This window comes from Cajanus cajan, chromosome 3 (genome assembly GCF_000230855.2).
Source record: "Cajanus cajan strain Asha chromosome 3, NIPB_CcT2T_4, whole genome shotgun sequence".
Taxonomy (NCBI): Eukaryota; Viridiplantae; Streptophyta; class Magnoliopsida; order Fabales; family Fabaceae; genus Cajanus; species Cajanus cajan.
Genome location: NC_138519.1, coordinates 18,902,829 through 18,918,660, shown reverse-complemented (window position 1 = coordinate 18,918,660; position 15,832 = coordinate 18,902,829). Strand labels below are relative to the sequence as shown.

The 15,832-nt window shown below is 33.8% G+C and overlaps 1 long non-coding RNA gene across 1 annotated transcript; it reads left to right on the top strand.

The window, feature by feature from the left end:
• Positions 1-12,101: 12,101 nt before the first annotated feature.
• LOC145955658 (uncharacterized) lies at positions 12,102-15,069 on the top strand. Its single transcript, XR_014432313.1, has 2 exons — positions 12,102-13,636; positions 14,521-15,069. It is a non-coding gene; the product is annotated as an uncharacterized LOC145955658 (long non-coding RNA).
• The last annotated feature ends 763 nt before the right edge of the window (positions 15,070-15,832 follow it).

Sequence of the window (15,832 nt, the reverse complement as noted above, 5' to 3'; positions counted from 1 at the left end):
TAAAAAGGCAAATCAAAGACTACTTCAAATTGAGTCAGAAGTGACTTATTAAAATAATATTTGTATCTTATTTAAAAAATTAATATTGTACCAATTCTATAATTTTAAAAAATATGTTACTACAATGATAATATATTAATAATATTAATAAAACAAAAATCTAATGTAACAGCCCATTTTTCGTGGGCCAAAGGCCCAATTCATGGCCCAGAACGGGCCGTTTCAATTTTGAAACGGGCCGTTCTGGAATAGTGAGTATGGCCAAAATTGTAGAAGCAGAACGGGCCGTTCTGATGGGAGAACAGGCCGTTCTGGTTTGGAGAACGGGCCGTTCTGGAAGAAGAACGAGTCGTTCTGTTGGGTTTGAGAACGGGCCGTTCTGGTTTGGGAACGGGCCGTTCCAGTTGAAAAATTTACGTAGGTTTGAAGGGCCCAGAACAGGCCGTTCCGATTTTGGAACGGGCCGTAGTGGTAGGTGGGCGAAAAATCCTATAAATAGGCCTCAAATCCTCTCACTTCTACACACCTCTCATTCTCACTCTCTCTTCTCTTCTGTTCTCTCTTTCGTTCCTCTTCTTTTCTCTAAAGACCAAGAGGAACTCAAAGGATGAGGTTCTACTCCAGTTTTAGTTCAGATCCTTGTTTAAGGAAAAAGAGGAGGAGGTTCTGCCCGAGTTCCTATTTATCCAGGTACGGGGGAAAAAGGGATTATTTATATGTGGAGTTGCATGAGGGAATTGGGTAGAAGAAGAGCCCTTAGGATTATGAGTAATTTTACAATTATTTCTGTTTGAAGAATTATTGGCATTATTTGATTCTGTATATATTTAGGACAATATATATATAATTTGTTTGTAAAAATGATGCTCTAGGAGAGAGAACGAAATTATAGAAAAGTGCCTGTAGGGTAGGTTTTGGAAAAATTGGATTATTCCTGTTTGAGGAATTAATTATATCATTAGATTCGGTATGTGTTGAGGATTATAAATATGCTAATAATTTGTAAAAATGATGCTCTAGGAGAGAACGAAATTATAGAAAAGTGCCTGTAGGTTAGATTTTGGAAAAATTGGATTATTTCTGTTTGAGGAATTAATTATACCATTAGATTCGGTACGTGTTGAGGATTATAAATATGCGAATAATTTGTAAGAATGATGATCTGTGAGAGAGAACGAAATTGTAGAAAAGTGCCTGTGAACTAGGTTTTGGAACAATTAGGGGTTTTACTGTGCTGAAATTATATTAAATTGATAATTCCAATGTTTATTATATTAGTTTATGAATGTTATTCTTATATTATTTTATAAGAATTGATGATCGAGATGTGAATTGCTTGAGGATGTGTAAACCCTTATTTTGTTAGACTTATATGTTGAGTATGTGATATGGAATTGTGTATGTGATATGGAATCGTGATATTAGATGAGATGTTGTATGGACATGATTAAAAATGTGATTGCGATGTGTTTCCTCACACTAATGACTAGGGATGGCACGGCCCCTGGGTAAGTGGTGCTACAGGGAGGACGTGACCCTAGCATGGTGTGGGATGAGTAAGACAGTTAACACACACCACTTATGTCGATTATGGCAGCCCTGGCACAGAGTTAATTGCAAGAGACTATGTGGATTGTAATGTGATTGTGGTTCCTCACACTAAAGGATCGAGGATGATACGAACCCTGGTAGTGGATGCTTCAGGGACGAGCGTACTCCTGGATGATCAGGGATGATACGAACCCTGGGTAGTTGATGATTCAGGGACGAGCGTACTCCTGGATGATCAGGGATGATACGAACCCTAGGTAGGTGATGCTTCAGGGACGAGCGTACTCCTTAATGACTAGGGATGGCACGGCCCCTGGGTAAGTGATGCTACAGGGAGGGCGTGACCCTGGTTTGGTGTGGGAGGCAATTAACCCGTATCACTTGTGTCAGATGTGGCGAGGTCTTGGCATAGTGTTAATTGTGAGATTGGTGTGAATTATGGAAGTGGAAATGATATTTGTTAAATATAAAATTGGTGTGAATTATGGATGTGGAAATGATATTGTTAATTGTAAGATTGACATGAATTATGAATATGGAAATGATGTATAATTGGTGTGGATTAGGATGGATTGAGATATGTATGTGAAATGAGATATGTTAAATTGTGAATTGAGATGTGAAGATGATGAATGATTGATATATATACACACATATATATATATATATATATATATATATATATATATTTTATTAAATAATGAATTATGACATTATATTGTGATGTGTTTGTATGTACTTTGCATATAGATATTTTCTTTTCTCACCGTATAAACTGTGGATATTTTAGGTGAAGAAGATCCGGCTACGAGTGGCATCTAGAATGCCAACAGTTAAATTATGGGAATGCTCTGATAGTGTGACATCGGGGCAGAGGATTTCTAGGACAGAATATTTATATGGATTTGGTATTGTAATAAATGATTTTAAAATTGTAAACTCTTAAATTTTACCTTTCAAGTTTTATTTTTCAGTCATTCTCTTATATTGAAGAAAGAACATATTTGAAGTTTTATGTGAACCCTTTTACGAACCCATTGACAGTTTATTCTTCTTAATTAAATTATATTATATATGTGTTGGGGTAGTAAGGGTGTCGCATTTAGTGGTATCAGAGCAGGTCGATCCAATCGACTGTGAGTTATGAGTCTACTATGCTTGTTTGGTAGATGAGTAATGTGATGATTTGACTGTAACTTATTGATGTGCTAATGTGATGATTGATTTTGTTTATTTATTTGTGTGCATTGTGTTCTTAGGATTTATCTGGAAGACATGATATAGCTTAGTTGATGATTACTCATTGGTTTTGATACTTCTTACTTATGTAAGAAGTAGTGATTAAATAGTATCGCTCGTGTTGCAAACATATGTGCCAGTAATAGTGAACGAAGCCTTGTGCTAGCCAACTAGAATTTTAGATGTGAGTGATACATTGATTTGTCGAGTGTACTAAGAGTTTGCGATTGGTGAAGTTTCTGACATCTATAGTTGTAGCGATTGAATCTAAGGTGATTGTCTCCTTGGCGAGAGATTGAAATGTTGGTAATTTCCTTGAGTGTTGGTGTTGGCATGTTTACCGTTCATGGTTTAGGTAGCATGTGAGTTTTATTTTCTAAGTCTGTTGTGCTAAATATGTGAGTTTTTTTTGTTTAGGATTGTAGTGGGAAACTTGAATATGAAGTTGAGGTGTGAGTTTGGAAGGGTTGGTGTATTTTTGTGGCCTTAGATATATTGATATACTATTGCTGTTTGGTGTAGAGGATATTTTGGCTGCAGTTTTGTTGTGCCATTATGACTACCATATTGACAAATTTAGATTTTATGGTCTTCACAAAAGTTATAGCCTTGGACGTTATCTTTCCAATGGAACTGGAATTAGGTAAAACGAAGGTCTAGAACTCCAGTTATAGCTACTTTAGTGATCAAAGGTCTAGCTGTAAGCGCCGAATATATCTGCTGAGGTTTTTGAAATTTTTAGCTAAGATGATCTTTTTGGAATCTTATGTCTTCATAAGAGTTGTATCTTCTTTTCTTAGCTTTCTTTTGAGATAGGTTTGAGATCATTTGGATGAGTATAACTCTTTGTGTGTCATTTGCTTTGACAGTTGTTGAAGGTAGGTATATGCTATAATGATGTTTTTGAGTTGTTAGGCATAGCAAGGATAAAAAATATAAAAAAAATAGATTTGGATATGATGTTTTGAGGTTTTGTCATTGAGAGATTGTTTAAGATGATATGATGGTATGTGGTAAAGTTGGTTCATGTACATGCTATATGGAGTAAATGGTGATTGATTCGTACATGCTTAGGAATGGTATATATATGAAGGTTTAAAGTAGGTATTCTAATATGATTTGATGTGCATGTATGTTGATATGAGGACAGATGACCTTATGGATCAATTAACAAGTATTTATGTGTTTAGTAAGATTGACCTTAGGGTGTGATATCATCATATTGGAGATGAGGATGAAGATGTATCCAAGACAGCTATACGCTAATTTACCTAAGTATGATTTTTGATTGTATGAAGTGAGTTTTCTAGGTCCTGTAATTTCTGGCGGAGGTATGCCGTAGATCTATCTGATATAGAAGTTGTGCTTAAGTGAGAGATACTTGAGTCTATTAATGAGGTTAGGAGTTTCTTGGGTTAGCTCATTACTATTAGGGATTTATTGAGTAAATTTCTAAGATAGCATTACTTTTGACTAGGTCGTCTAGGAAGAGTGTTGTCCTTGTGGGGGATAGTAAGTGCGAGAGTAGTTTTCAAACTTTTAAGGAAAGATTGACTAGTGCACTAGTGTTAGCATTGGTTGATCTTAGTAAACTTTTTGTGGTATAGGTTGATGCTTCTAAGATAGGTTTGGACAGAGTGTTGATGCAAGAAGGAACAATCGTAGCTTATGCTTCTAGGAAATTGAGAATTCATGAGAGGAATTACCTTACCCATAACCTTGAGTTAGCAATTTTGTCATTTATACTAAGATTTGGAGACACTACCTATATGATTCTAAGCTTGAGGTATTTAGTGATCATAAGAACCTTAAATATCTTTTGACCAAAAGAGTTGAATATGAGATAAAAGAGATAGTTGGGATTTCTTAAGGAATAAGATTTTGATCTTATTTGTTATCCAGGCAAAGCCATTTTGGTGACCGATGCTTTGGGTATGAGACCTTTATATTTGTCTTCCCTTATGATTGGAGAGATGAATCTTTTTGGCTCAAATTAGAGATTTAAGTTTGGCTTATAAGGTTACCTTTAGTAGTGTGAGACTAAGTATGACTTGAGTAACGAATGGATTGTTGAAGGAAATTGGAGAAGCATTATTAGTTGATTCATTTTGGTGACAAGATATGATGCTATAGGATAAGGTGATGGATAAGAGTTTAACTTGGGTGTAGATGGAGTAGTGAAATTAGAGATCTGATATGTATACCTAGTAAACTTACGCTTAGGTGCTTGATCTTTAGAGATGAACATAGAAGTAAAACCAATATTATGGCAGATGCCTTGATTATGATGACCTCTGATATATTATTTTTGATGATTTAAGGGTTGGATTTGATTAAAGAATTTAGAGACTTATGCTTGGTTTGTGAGATTATCCTTAGGATCATTGAATTGATTATGTTGAAAGTGACTAGTGAATTAATAAATGAGATTAGAGAAGCCTAGGAGTCAGATCCTTTCTTAGGGAACCAAGTGGAGAAAATTGGTAGAAGTATAGATAACCATTTCTGAGTAGAAATCGACATTGTTTTGAGGTGCAAGAACAAACTTGGGTGCTTAGTAACCTTGAATTAAGAAAAATGATCTTAGAGGAAGGACATAAGAGTATTCTTAACATTCGTTTAGGAGTTACTGAGATGTGTTGGGACCTTAGAAGGATGTATCAGAGTGGTGCAATAGAAGCATGGTGGCCTAAGATAAAGAGAGGAGTAGAGGAATTTGTATACTCGTGTTTAGTATGCTGGAAGTCTTTAGGAATTTTTGTAGCACTTAGACGCTCCATTTTGGAAGTGAGATGGTGAGTGGATAGACCTTAGTGGTAGGTTTGTCTAAGACGCTTAAGAGATTGATTTTATTTGTGTTTCAGTGGATAGACTCGCCAAGTTTATATGTCTTACCCTTAGAAATACTTTGATAAAATTGATAGAGTTGTATATCAGTAAGGTAGTGAGGTTGCATAAGGATTAGAAAGTAAGAAGAGAGAAGTCTACCATTACAAAAATTTCGGGGACGAAATTTCTTAAAGGAGGGGAGTATTGTAACAGCCCATTTTTCGTGGGCCAAAGGCCCAATTCGTGGCCCAGAACGGGCCGTTTCAATTTTGAAACGGGCCGTTCTGGAATAGTGAGTATGGCCAAAATTGTAGAAGCAGAACGGGCCGTTCTGATGGGAGAACGGGCCGTTCTGGTTTGGAGAACGGGCCGTTCTGGAAGCAGAACGGGCCGTTCTGTTGGGTTTGAGAACGGGCCGTTCTGGTTTGGGAACGGGCCGTTCCAGTTGAAAAATTTACGTAGGTTTGAAGGGCCCAGAACGGGCTGTAGTGGTAGGTGGGCGAAAAATCCTATAAATAGGCCTCAAATCCTCTCATTTCTACACACCTCTCATTCTCACTCTCTCTTCTCTTCTGTTCTCTCTTTCGTTCCTCTTCTTTTCTCTGAAGACCAAGAGGAACTCAAAGGATGAGGTTCTACTCCAGTTTTAGTTCAGATCCTTGTTTAAGGAAAAAGAGGAGGAGGTTCTGCCCGAGTTCCTATTTATCCAGGTACGGGAGAAAAGGGGATTATTTATATGTGGAGTTGCATGAGGGAATTGGGTAGAAGAAGAGCCCTTAGGATTATGAGTAATTTTACAATTATTTCTGTTTGAAGAATTATTGGCATTATTTGATTCTGTATATATTTAGGACAATAAATATATAATTTGTTTGTAAAAATGATGCTCTAGGAGAGAGAACGAAATTATAGAAAAGTGCCTGTAGGGTAGGTTTTGGAAAAATTGGATTATTCTTGTTTGAGGAATTAATTATATCATTAGATTCGGTATGTGTTGAGGATTATAAATATGCTAATAATTTGTAAAAATGATGCTCTAGGAGAGAGAACGAAATTATAGAAAAGTGCCTGTAGGTTAGATTTTGGAAAATTTGGATTATTTCTGTTTGAGGAATTAATTATACCATTAGATTCGGTACGTGTTGAGGATTATAAATATGCGAATAATTTGTAAGAATGATGATCTGTGAGAGAGAACGAAATTGTAGAAAAGTGCCTGTGAACTAGGTTTTGGAACAATTAGGGGTTTTACTGTGCTGAAATTATATTAAATTGATAATTCCAATGTTTATTATATTAGTTTATGAATGTTATTCTTATATTATTTTATAAGAATTGATGATCAAGATGTGAATTGCTTGAGGATGTGTAAACCCTTATTTTGTTAGACTTATCTGTTGAGTATGTGATATGGAATTGTGTATGTGATATGGAATCGTGATATTAGATGAGATGTTGTATGGACATGATTAAAAATGTGATTGCGATGTGTTTCCTCACACTAATGACTAGGGATGGCACGGCCCCTGGGTAAGTGGTGCTACAGGGAGGACGTGACCCTAGCATGGTGTGGGATGAGTAAGACAGTTAACACACACCACTTATGTCGATTATGGCAGCCCTGACACAGAGTTAATTGCAAGAGACTATGTGGATTGTAATGTGATTGTGGTTCCTCACACTAAAGGATCGAGGATGATACGAACCCTGGTAGTGGATGCTTCAGGGACGAGCGTACTCCTGGATGATCAGGGATGATACGAACCCTGGGTAGTTGATGATTCAGGGACGAGCGTACTCCTGGATGATCAGGGATGATACGAACCCTAGGTAGGTGATGCTTCAGGGACGAGCGTACTCCTTAATGACTAGGGATGGCACGGCCCCTGGGTAAGTGATGCTACAGGGAGGGCGTGACCCTGGTTTGGTGTGGGAGGCAATTAACCCGTATCACTTGTGTCAGATGTGGCGAGGTCTTGGCATAGTGTTAATTGTGAGATTGGTGTGAATTATGGAAGTGGAAATGATATTTGTTAAATATAAAATTGGTGTGAATTATGGATGTGGAAATGATATTGTTAATTGTAAGATTGACATGAATTATGAATATGGAAATGATGTATAATTGGTGTGGATTAGGATGGATTGAGATATGTATGTGAAATGAGATATGTTAAATTGTGAATTGAGATGTGAAGATGATGAATGATTGATATATATACACATATATATATATATATATATATATATATATATATATATATATATATATTTTATTAAATAATGAATTATGACATTATATTGTGATGTGTTTGTATGTACTTTGCATATAGATATTTTCTTTTCTCACCGTATAAACTGTGGATATTTTAGGTGAAGAAGATCCGGCTACGAGTGGCATCTAGAATGCCAACAGTTAAATTATGGGAATGCTCTGATAGTGTGACATCGGGGCAGAGGATTTCTAGGACAGAATATTTATATGGATTTGGTATTGTAATAAATGATTTTAAATTTGTAAACTCTTAAATTTTACCTTTCAAGTTTTATTTTTCAGTCATTCTCTTATATTGAAGAAAGAATATATTTGAAGTTTTATGTGAACCCTTTTACGAACCCTTTGAAAGTTTATTCTTCTTAATTAAATTATATTATATATGTATTGGGGTAGTAAGGGTGTCACATCTAACAGTAGATTAATACTATAAGTTAAAAAAGAACAAATTACTAAAATATAATATCTTAATAATCTAAAATAATAGGAAATAATATTAGAAAATAAATATAATAAAAAATTTTAAAAATAAAAGACTAAATTGCACTTTTATCTCTTTATAATATCAAATTTACAATTTTGGTCTATATTTTTAAATCCATAATTTAGTCTCTCAATTTTATAAAATTCACATTTATAAAATTATTAATATTCATTGTTGTGACCTAACATTATATAAATGACACAATAATTCATATTTAATAATATTTAAGTTAAATTTTACTTTTAGTTCTCATTTTCATATTATTTTATCACTTTTATGAGATAAAAATAATAATTAAAATTAAATTTTAAATTGTATATTATTAAATATTAATTATTATATCAAATCATGACTAACATTACAATTTTGATGATTAGTAAATTAAATTTAACGAGAGAACTATAAAATTAATCGACTAAATTTTCATATTTAAAGATAAAAGAATCAAAATTTCACATTACAGAAGAACCAAAAGTGTAATTTTATCAAAATAAAAGTATCTATGTCTATATAAGAGTACCAAGTCTAGATATTAATATACTTATTATATGTTATTGAATTAAAATACAAGAAATTAAAATAATTTTAGAAATTTGTATTTTGATTAATATTTTATAAATAAAAAAGAAATAGTTATTTAAAAAGAGTCAATTGTGAAAATCATTTAATTTTTTGTACATAGCTTTCCATTGATTTTCATGGTAAAACCTTTACTTGATACAGCAAAAACTAGAAAGTTGTATCCTCCTGGTTTTGAACCAAAAAGTCCTGAAGAAATTATCCAATTTGTTAAAGCTCATTATTTTTATTATCTTCATGAAACTTTAAGGTTTAAAACAGTTCCTCCATCCATGTTTGATCCTACAAAAGAACATCTCGGAATCTTTGAATTATTCTGTGAAATTGGGTGGGATTTGTGTGAACCAACTCTTTGGGTTATATGGTGTAAAACTGTCCAAAATCCAATCCCAATTGCCCTAAAGACACAGTCAGCTTATGATATTCTGATAAATCTAGATAAGGCTGATTATTTATTATGGACTTTATTAGAATGGTTTTCGCCTCTCCCATGGTGGAGACGTGAGTTAAAAAAGGTCCTCAATTTTCAAAGAAACCAAAAGGGAAAGACCAAAGAACAATGTGAGTCCTTAACCTCCATAGCCATCACCAGCCGCCCTTATTTCCAAAAACCAACAGGACAACTGTGGTCCAAAAATGAAGCTTATTTTTGGGGAACCTTTGAAACATACCCTCCAGATCAGAGTTACAGAACTCAGTTAGTTAACCATCTCAAGGAAACAAGGATCCATCAGAAGAGCCAAGATGAAGCCAGCTCATCATATAGTCGTCTAATCTCTTCTCAGTCAAGCCATCAAGGGATCAACGCTTTCATGAGCAGGACTGAATATTACGTTCCTGATGAACAGTTTCAAACAGCTAATGACCTAGGAGAAAACGACGAAGATCTCTACTATGCCGAATTAATGATGCACAACTGTTCGGATTCAGACGCATCTGATCTGAATCTCTCTCCTAGTCACGAACCCATCATTAAAGGAGGCTAATGATAGGAATCTACTTTATGAATTTCCTGCCATCTGCATTATGTCTGCCACCAGTTGTGTAATAATTGAGTACGTTAGTTTGTATTTTGTGTGAATCACACCCATGTGGGTCCCTCTTTTTATTCGTTCTTATCCTCTTAATCAGACTAGTTCGTCGGTTTGTATGAGTCACACCCCACGAGGGTCCTTTCCTGTATTTATCTTTTAGTCAGCCAATGAGAATTGGCCCATGTGTAAAAATGTTGGTCGCTTGAGAGCCCTTCCGAGTCTATATAAGGAGGCACTCTCTCAGTTTGTAATCAGGAGGAGTTGAACTCGAAATAAAACCTCTTGTGTGTTTATTACTCATGGATTGCTAAACCTCTTTTTCTCTCTTTCGAAAGCTCTTGATACTATTATAGTATTATGTTCTCAGTAGCACATGTTTGAGCAAGTATGCTCTGTACTTGCCTCTTCAAGAGGATCTTGTACAACAGAACGCTATAGACCATTGATCCAGTATTTTCAGTCCTTAGGACTTATGATAAATTTGCCTGATATAAGACAGAGGCTGAAAACAATAGGCGAGGGATGCCAAAAAAGTAAGCAAGTTCTTATATAGTAACAAACGAGTTATAAGTTTCTAGGGCTCCCGTCCATAGTGGTATCAGAGCCTCATACTTATTACTGAGCATAACATTGAAACAGAAAAAAAAATAACATTTGACTAAAAAGATAATAATAATTAAAAAATAATTAATAAATTATAAAGATTTAATTACAATATTAATAAATTAATAATATTGAATAACATGTCAATTAAATACGCATATCGATGTATTATTAAACAATAGTGTAACACCAAAACATATTTAAGATGTTGCGAAGTAATATCCATCATCCGAAATCTATAAACCCAAAAATCCTTCGACTTATTGAAAATTCATTATCAATCAATTGATTTAAAGTAAAACAATATTAACTTTCAACGTTTTAGAGGCCTTTGCATTTCTCGTCAATTTTATGCTAATTTAGTTCTAATATTAAATATTAAATTGACTAATTATATTTAACGAAAAAATTAACTAATTATCATATTTGAGGAATAATTTTACGATGATTATTAAACTTAGATATTAAATTGACTAACTTAATAATATTAAGGAATAAATTATTATTAATTTAAATTTTTAAAAAGAATTTTTTTTTTTGTTGTAACACAAGGATTTGAATGAAAGTGTCACTCTCACTCTCTAATAAATCAGTCAGTCAAAGCAAGCATACTGATGAAGAGAGATAAACAGCTTATAATGCAAATAAATTATTTTGTTTTATGGTTCCGCAAATAAACAAATTTAAGTGTTAATCAAATAATCATGATGACGTGACCAATTAATTATTGAGGAGATCCTCCGAACCAAATTTCGAATAATTAAAACATTAATATCTTTTAATAAATTTATTATAAAATAATTATTTAATTTAATATCTTATTGTTTAAATGATCAGTATTTTAATAATTCGAAATAAGTTTCGAATCATTCAGACGATTCAGCATTTTTCTTAATTATTTGGTGCCTGTGTCACCTGCGTTGAAACCAGTTCTGAAATAATTGTTCTGTTGTGTTGTTAGATCTTTGTGAAAAAAATAATGATAAGTTGATTATGGTGAAGACTTGTGTAACGTTGCGTGTGAGATGTCTGACATGTTAAACAATTAATTAATTTTGTGGCAAGATGACATGACAAGTTAGGAGTTAGGAGTTAGGAGTGAAGAAAATAGACGCAATACATTACATTACATCTCTCTTCAGCTATTCCCTACACAAACCGGCAACCAGCACATTCCCCGATCATGGCACTAGTACATTAATATATAACAATGTTATTTTTAATAAATTTACATTCTCAACTTATAAATCATGAAATAGTACATAAAACATCAACATATTCAACTTTCTAAACTTTTTTTTAATATATCTTTTTTTCATAAATATACCAGGTTCATTTTTATTTATATAAATATATCAATAACCCATTTCTCAAGGTAATTTTTAACTCTTTTTTTTTTTAAATCTATTGAGAAATTAGTTATCCAATAACTAATTTCTCATCGGACCTATTTTTTTTGTGTTTTATTTTTTGTTTTAATATTTTTTTAATTAAAAAATTATTTCAATTTATTTTATTTTTCAAAAATTAAAAATTAATTTTAAAGTTAAATTATATATTTTTAAATTTACGCAAATATCATTGTCCATATCTTAAAGCATGAGGAATTTAATGATTTTATGCAAAACGTCATCAATTACTTTATTCTAGAGCATCAGAAATTTAATGTTTTATGCTGGGCATCATTGTTTTGGTAGTATCAAGAATCCAATGACTTTTTGTAGAGTGTCATTAATTGTTTTGTCCCAAAACGTCAAAATTTAATATTTTATGCAGGGTGTCATTGTCTTGGTCTCAAAGCATCATGAATCCAATGACTTTAAGTTTGTCCACATTAGCTTGCAAGCATGTTACTTTAGTTTTACATAATGTTTTGTAACAAAGGCTAAAATCCGTTAGATTAAAATATCGAATCAATGGAGTCGTTAACAGTTTCAGTCACTGTTTATTATGATGGATAAATTGTCTTCACTAAGTATGGAGATACATGTGTTAGCAATGAGGTTAAAACTCTACTAGTAAGCAACACATTGACTCAGCAACTTATGTAGGCTATTAATAATAATCTTAATCTTCCTCATTACAAAGTTATCACAAACATCCACTACCGATACCCAATTTCATGTATTGGTGGTGTATATAAAATACAGTGTAACATCCCAGTTTTCAAAATGGTTATTATTACTATTATTATTATTATTATTATTTAGTCATAATTTGGTGATTATATTTTACTTCAATTGTAACTAATTCACACTCCATTTATGCTTAATTGTAGGCTTTAGAAAGATATGTGTATTATTGGGCTTAATTAGATAGTTGTGATTTTCTTTGTTAAAACCGTTTTTCGCTGGGCTGATTGGCAAGCCTCGGTGTTTAGGGCATAACTTGGGCTGTGATGGTCCAAATGATGCAAAATTGGTGTCAATGGAAATCTAAGAGAAAAACGCACAACGTTTACAGAAATAGCCATTTGCAAAATCGGTCGTTTAGGAGGTCAAAATTGGAATTTGATTGATACAATTGTTTCTCGCTGGACTGATTGGCAAGCCTCGGTTTGTGGGGTATAACTTGGTCGGTGGTTGTTCAAATGATACAAACTTGGTGGCTATGGAAAGATAAGAGAAAATCCTACAACTTTCATGAAGGAAATATTTTCAGATTCGGCTGTCTATAAGGTCCAAATCAGTAGCTAAAGTCGGTGAGGAAAAGAACATGGCACCAACTCCATTAATTCACACCAACTCCATTAATTCATCCCACCAACTTTAATAATTCATCTCACTAATTCATTCCACTTAGTTTTGTCTAAGATTTTTTCATTATTTTCCATTTTTTTTAATGTGTCTTGAAGGCTATAAATAGCCCTTCACTTCTCCATTGCAAACCATCCCTCAATTCTCATTCTCTCTTCTCTTATACTCTCTTCTTCTCCTCTTCTTCTCTTTGAAGACCTAGAGGAATCCATAGGAGGTGGTTCTATCCTATTAGAAGGAGCCTAGAGGAGGAAGCTCTTCTTTAGTTTCAGCGCTTGTCATCCAGGTAAGGGGGGGAGTGAGAAATCTCGCTCTGGGTGTGGGATTGTATGCTGGGTAGTGGGATTGGCCCCCAATCCTGTGTTTGTTGTATGTTATATTGTTTGTATGTTCTAATTGCTTGGTTAATATGTGTGTATGAATAGAAATTCTGTTGAGATTATGATTGTGAAAGTTATGAATATGATATGATAATGTGAATGTGATGTTTCTAATGATATGATGTGATGATGAAATATGATGTGAAATGACCATGAGATATGATTGACCATGAGATAGATAATGTGATAATGTGACAATGAGATATGAAATGTGATAAAGAGAAATGACCATGGAAAGTGATAAAGTGATATGAGAATGCATAGAGTCTTGTTTGACATGCATCATTTGCATAAAGTGATAAGGGTACGATATGGAATACGCCGCCAGAGAAGGCCCCCTAGTGTAAAAGCTGTGGGGATCAGTCCTTGGGGATGGCTCGGTTTGGAAGTCCCAGTCTCGCCCATTGTGTGCATGGGATGTATCTTGCGCGGCTTAGCTATCCCGACGAGACTCTGGTAGTATGTCCTTCTAGTGAGAGTGCGCAGAGGTTGTGTCCCGGCATGTACTCCTAGACTACTCTTTGTGTATTGCTAGCGGCAATATACTACGTGATAAGTGACTGGCGCCACATGCATGATAAAATGTAGTCCGTGTCCATACATGTGTTTTCTGATGTTATATGACAAATGGATATGCCTTGAAAGAGTAAGATGTGATATTGTTAATCTATGTTATATATGTTTTGTTTGTGTTTGGCTATCTAGTATATATATTCCTACACTGTGAGCCGAGTGAGATGTTTTCTCACTCCCTTTTTCTTTGTGTTGTTCTTCTCTGACTGTTATACAGGTGATTATCAGTATGAGGCTGAGAATGTTGGTGGTGAAGCTTAGGCTTCTTTATGGGCTATGCTCTGATAGGACATGTGACATCGGGGTATAGATAAGATTAGATTAGGTTGTTAATGTTATTAAAAATTACTTTGAAAACTTCTTTGTAATTTCCGCTGATTATGTTTGTTAAAAATGTGATACTCTGTAAACATGTTTGATTATTAAAGTTATATTATTTAAATTTATTGAGTTATGATATGCGGGGTAGAGGGTGTCACATACAGCGTGTCATCTTAGGGATGATGATGTTAAGTGTATTTTTTATTGTTCACCTAACTGCACGATCCAACAAGTATTGAATTGTATGCTACGACAACACATATTGGATTCTTGCATAAGATGGATGCGATTGAAAGATACATTGACCAAGTAATGAAGTTGGACAACTAATGTTATATGGTTTAGGGTTTATGTTATTCATTTACTATGGTCGAAGTTTGTTTAAGTTGTTGTTTTGAAGTTATTTTCATTTTGATGATATAACAATTATAATTATTGTAGTTAATATTTAATGTCATTAGATTTCCCTTGATTTACACAATGTATTTTTTATTCAAAGTGTCATTGATTCATGCGCGTCAAGAATCCATTGACTTTAGTCATGAGTGTCATTGATTCAAGGTGTCATTGATTCATACGCGTCAAGAATCCATTGGCTTTAGTCATGAGTGTCATTGATTTAGAGTGTCATTGATTTAAGCACATCAGCAATCCAATGCCTTTAGTCATGAGTGTCATTGATTGAACCCTATCTCCACCTTCTATTTAAATGAGAGCACTATTTGTTTCAAATGCATAGTGCAATTGAGCCAAGTATTCTTATTTTCAAATCAAGATATACAAACCCTTTGTCTACTATAATGTCTTCCTTTTCTTTCTGTGTGTTGGTCTTCTTTAATGGTGAAATCACTCAAACAAACGAAGGGGATACTTTTGTATCCTCTAACCCAATGTTCCCTCAGTTAATCCATGTATCACACTTGATGCGTTGAAAAACAAAATTCAAAGAAGAATCAACTTACCACAACCATATTCAGTTGATCTGCTTTACTTGCGATATCCACAAGTGGTAGGTAGAGAGGAATGCTTCATTTTTGAGCTATCAAACTTACCAAGGATGAAGACGTTCATGGTATGATTCAAATGATTCATAGCCAAAAACTTCTTACTTATGTTGAACTATATGAGAATCTCACACAAATAAATAATAGTCTTCCACCTTCCTATGAAAACCAACCCATTAGACCATTTTCATCCAGACACAAGTT